The sequence below is a fragment of the Heterocephalus glaber genome, unplaced genomic scaffold (genome assembly GCF_053883595.1).
Source record: "Heterocephalus glaber isolate CG9 unplaced genomic scaffold, H.glaber_assembly_v1.0 deba00000122, whole genome shotgun sequence".
Taxonomy (NCBI): domain Eukaryota; kingdom Metazoa; phylum Chordata; class Mammalia; order Rodentia; family Bathyergidae; genus Heterocephalus; species Heterocephalus glaber.
Genome location: NW_028258138.1, coordinates 12,870,372 through 12,876,445, shown reverse-complemented (window position 1 = coordinate 12,876,445; position 6,074 = coordinate 12,870,372).

Sequence of the window (6,074 nt, the reverse complement as noted above, 5' to 3'; positions counted from 1 at the left end):
TTTTAGCTATCACAAACTGTGCTGCTACAAACATGGGTGCACATATATCACTGTGGTATGATTCTTTTAATTCTTTGGGGAAGATCCCCAGCAGGAGAATAGTGGGGTCAAATGGGACTTCCAGTCCTAGTTCTTTAAGGTATCTCCATACTGATTTCCACAGGGGTAGCACCAGTCTACATTCCCACCAGCAGTGGAGCAGTGTTCCTCTTCCCCCACAGCCCCACCACCATTTGTTATTAGTTGATTTCATGATAGCAGCCATTCTTTCTGGGATGAGGTGGAATCTCAGCATTGTTTTCATTTGCATCTCTTGAATGACCAGTGATATCGAACATTTTTTCATATGTTTATTTGCTATTTCTACTTCTTTGTCTGAGAAATGTCTGTTCATTTCAGATGCCCATTTTTGTTTTGAGTCTTTAAATTTGGAAGGTCTGTTTTTTTTCAGTTCTTTATAGATTTTAGATAGTAGACACACATTGTGGGTTGTCTCCTCACACTGCTGGTGGTTTCTCTTGCTGTGCAGAAGCTTTCTAATAAGAAGAGATCTCACTTGTTGATTGTTTGTGCTAGTTCACAGGCAACCGAGATTTTGTTCTTAAAATCTTTTCCAACACCAATGTGTTCAAGAGTTCTACCTAACCTCTGTTCCAGCCAGTTCAGCATCTCTGTTTCAATGTTTAGATCTTCAATCCATTTCTATTTTAGTTTAGTGTATGGTGAGAGATACAGGTGTAGTTTTAATCTTTGGCAAGTTGAAACCCAATTTTTCCAGCACTATTTATTAAAGAGGCTATCTTTCCTTCAGTGAGGGTGTTTGGCCTCTTTGTCAAAAATGAGGTGGCTGAGTGTGTCTGGTGTTGTTTCTGCATCTTCTAATCAGTTCCACTGGTCCTCCGGTCTGTTTCTTTGCCAGTACCATGCTGTTTTTATCACAGTAGCTTTGTAGTATAGTTTCAAGTTGGGGATTGTGATTCCCCTTGCCATATCTCTGTTATCTAGAATTGCTTTTGCTGTTCTAGGTCTCTTTTACTTCCAAATGAATTTCTGGATTTTTTTTCTCTAGTTTTGTTAAATATACGGTTTGGATTTCAATTGGGATTTCACTGAATCTGGATAGCACCTTTGAAGGTATGACCACTTTCACTATGTTGATTCTCCCGACCCAGGAGCAAGGGATGTCTGTCCATTTTCTGATATCATCTTCAGTCTCTCTTTTCAGAGTGCTATTGTTTTCAGAGAAGAGGTCTTTGATTTCTTTTGTTAGGTTGATTCCTAGTATTTCGGTTTTTTTGATGCTACTGTGAAAGGAACTGTTTCCCCTCTTTGTCAGTGAGTCTGTTGTTTATGTAGAAGAAAGCTATTGATTTTTGTGCATTGACCTTGTATCCAGCTACTTTACTATTAACGAAAGATAATCTGCAGCCCTAAAATATCACAAGCTTATAGTAAACAATAAAGTTTTGAGTATATTAGTATGCACATTAAGAGTTTTATAGGACTTCCTGATGAGAGACTCATATATGACTGTTATATAGGATCTTCTAAACTTACATGAAATAGAACAGAATTGCATTTCAATAAATGATAAAAGATATCAACTCAAGGATCTGTTTTTATGTACCATTTTAGTGATGATTTTTTCACTAGTCATGTGATGCTTTCATCAATTATATATTTTATTGTGCTCCTTTTGTTAATACAGTGTTTTACCCTTGCTGCTTTTAGAAATAAAGGATCAGAAAAGGTTACCTCTGTTACATTCATTCAACTACCCATCTTAGGAAAGCCCTGGACACAATGACATTGAGGTGAAGATGTGTTTCACGAAGCACCAGTCTTCTCAGACAAGATTTGAGAAAGATCAAACTTGGTCCAAGCATCATACGGGCATCTCTGACTCATCAAACATTTGAACAGATACATAGCTACAGGAACAATGACAATTCTTCAAGCATAGAAAAAAATAATAACTCCTCACCCAAACACAGTCTGATTTACAGATCTTACAGTTGGCTGTGGACATATATAAGGACATTAAAAGGGCATATGATGTGAAGTGCACAATTCAAATTTCACTTCTTGTGATTTTCTTAACAGGTAAACTAGATTTCAATATTAAAAGTCATGGAAATTATTTAGACAATGTAATTTAATGTATATTTGTGTTTCTCTATAAAAACAATGCTTGTTTAATTCTCATTGTTTACAATTTTAGCATATTTTAAAATATATCTTAGTGTTCACTTATTTGCATAAGATATATCTCTTCTATGACTTCATTATATTAATATATTTTCCTCAAACATTTTGCATATAGCAGAGCATTTTATCATCAGATTCTGATCACGTTTTATACTTCATCTATTATGGGAATATAAAACCGTGCTATCCTAATGTAAACAATTTAAAGGTTTATGTCCATCATTCCAAATACTGGAAGGGCACAGTTAAAATAATTCAGTTTAATAGAGCTCCATTGGAGTGATTTATTATTTTCAAATGACATTGTAATATGCTGCATCTTGTAGTATATAATGCTATAATAAAGAAACATATCGAGAAGCATAATTGCACAAATATTATTAGTAAAATACATTGTCTTAAACGTGACTGGTACATAGCAAGCCTTCTATTAATGTCACCTAAGTAATAACATGTTGTTCCCTTAAATAGCAGATGAGTTAGTAAAATATGTACCTTCAATAAATTCCACTTATTCTATTAAGGGCATTAGTGAAACTGGAGATGTGTACTTATATATACATATCCATCTCCAAAGTTTTGTCTTTTCTTTTCTCTTTTGATTGCATAAGACATGAGCAGTACAGCCCTTATAATTTAGTCATGTCACTCGAATAAATCACCATCAGCTACCATACAGGTGGATTATTGCATTTTTGTATATAATGTATTAATATATTTTTCACTTGTGCTAAAAGTAATTATGATTTATCTGATTAAATATATTTTAGTGTGGCCCCATCTTGTTCAGCTATTACTCTGTTCCAACAAAGTGATCATTATCTACACTGTATCAGTCATAGTTAAGGAGAGTTTTACAACAAAAAGGGATCCCATGCCCTAATTTTCCATCACTTATACATGCAGATTTTCTCAATTAGTGAAATTGCATACAATGGCCTCCTGTAACAGTGAGACTTTAGAGATGGATGAGACCTGCTGGCAGGTTTTGTGGGATGAGAGCAAATTAAGACACAGCAACTATAGAATGAGATGGAGGGTTCTTGTAATTGTTAACATTGTTGTGGAATCTTGCAATAGTTAACATTTAGAAGGATGATACATAATTTATAATGAGCTCTCTGTCAAACTCATTGACCTGTACATTGATAATAGGTCTAATTCTATCATTTTAAGTGAATTATATTTTAATAAATATCATTAACAATTTTAACCAAAGTGTTTCCTTGATTATGTATTCTTTATCCATCACTACTCCATCTATCATCTGAAGACTTCAAAGGCATACATGGTTTCTTGGTCCTTTGGATGCTATTGAATACAATTCACATGCTTATTAAGAGGCATGTCCCTGCCACTGCTGAAACTGGAAGATATCCGTGTTGACAAATGAGTTCTCTGTTTAAAAAATTCACCAGAGGTGAGGACAGAGCACCCAACTTAATGTAGCTGTGTTTCACATATTTGTCCACAACATCTTCATGTGGGGTGATGAAGAGAAGCATAGAGAATACAGAGCTCTGTCCAAAAAGTGCCCATATATTTTTTGGAGAGATTGAAATAAACATTTACTGAAGGGTTTGCAAATCAATGCCAAATCTGTATAATTTAGCATGGCTTTGTCAATTAGCATAACCAATAACTTGCTTATCCTTCATCAGCAATACTCAGGAAATATGTTGCTACAAATAAGTCTTACTTCATGAAAAAAACCCAAAATCAACAATACAAAAAAAAAAGCCTTCTTATGGAGAAATGGAAACAAAACAATACAGAAATAAATATAACTTGCTTATTTTCATGATGGGCAGTATACCATGTGAAGAGGTTATAGGTATTTACCTAAGTAAATATAGAGTAAGACAGACCTCAAAAGTAGAACAAAAGATTCGTTTTAAAGGTCTATAAATTAATCATGGAATTCTGACATAGAAGTAAAATTATTTCAGTTATCTGGGTCCTGTTTTTCCAATGAAGACATCCATGACCTTGCATGAAGCACATTAGTGCGATAATATGAAGCTTTACGGTTTGTGGTTTTCCCTACCTTCTACCAAGGAGGTATAAAAGGCCCTGGAATACAATTACAACCAGACTCAAATACCTACTTCCTGGTCCTCCACTGAACCTTCCACTTCTAAAACCATGAGCTACTACGGCAATTACTATGGTGACCTGGGCTGTGGCTATGGCTGTGGCTATGGCTGTGGCTCTGGAGGCTATGGTGGCTGTGATTATAGCTGTTACCAATCCCTGTGCTGTAGAAGATACTGGTCCTATGGCTTCCACTGAGGAATTTCCACGGCAGCTTTACCTATATGACTAAAATTATCTCCAACCAAATTATCTCCAACCAAAACATTTAAAATACCAACCATATAGTAAACTACCCCCCAAAATTGAAAACAATCCAATGTGCCATTTTGATTCATTGCCATCACCTGGATTGTGTCATATTTTGTAGAAAAGTTTTTGCATTACTTGTGTAATCTTATGTAAAATGTGGTCAAATCTGACTGTCAATTTCTGTGTCAAATGATATGTATAGTTAAACTGTATTTTATCACAAATATTGCTTTTTATAGTTCTATTAGTCATCATCAATTTGGCATAGACATTTGTGATTAATGACATTTGTGTTTGTCTATGAATTGGGATAAAAGGAGAAATAGATAAAGATAGAAGCAGAGATAGAGACACAGAAATAGTGTCAGATTTTTTGCAGTCTTTATGTATATAAAAATGAATGGGATAAATTATAATTTCTTTCTAACAGATCATATAAAATCTATCTTATTTTTTCTTTTCCTCTTTGCTTACATTCTTCATGTAGGTTTAAAAATGACTATACACTATAATAATATTTTTACTTTAGATGGCTTAAAATTATTTTCATTTGTACATTTCTGTCATTTGCAACTACAGTGGTTGTATTATATCAAGTAGAGTTTTATCTCTGTACACTTTCCTAAATTAAAAAAATATACCCAACTACAGATGACTATAGGTATCTTCATACTAAAAATATCATTACTAGTGACATTCTGGCTTACCAAAATACCAGCCAAATAGAACCTCGAAATATACCAATTTATTCTATGTAGAAAATTCACGCATTACATAGCAAGTTGAATTTATTAAAACCATGAGATATTCGCTCACATTGGTATTCAATTGTTTTCTTTTTACACAGAACTCCAATCTTTAGCAAACGTACAAGCTTAGGTATCATAATTTCCTCTGGAATAAAATTTTCTTACCTGTAATGTAGTTATGTTTTACTTGAGAAACTCAAGCTGACAACATTAAATGCAATGAAATGTTGATAGAAAACCTAAGGAACAAAAGAACTAATAGTCTAAAGATGAAGACATTTTGGAAAAGTAATTTGTTTCGAGGAGGCAGCAAGAGACTAATGGTGAAAAATAGCCAATACAATTTATTTTTTCTTGGCTAGCAAACTAGAACTGTAGACATATAAGGAAGGACTCATTCTTAAACATAGTGTGCTCGTTGAATACTGAAATTAATACAGAATCAGATTTCTTCCTGGGATATTTAAGAATTCTCAAGCTTCTCTTGACAGTTTTCTAAGGGAATAACGAAAACATTTAAAAAATAGAAATTTTGTGTATATCAAGGTGATACAAAAATTATAACTAGAGTCCAGGACCTCCTAGGAAGCAGCAGTCTTAAAAGAAAGAGACAAAGGAGTATCCCCTATAAGTGAGGCTAAAAACTGTTGACAGATCAAAACCGGAATTCCAGAAGCCTAAGTTCATGTTAGTCCTCCATTGAATCAGGATGACCTGACCTTTTCTAATACCTTAGAAGCAGCAAGCAAAAGTTCCATGGTGAATAGTTAA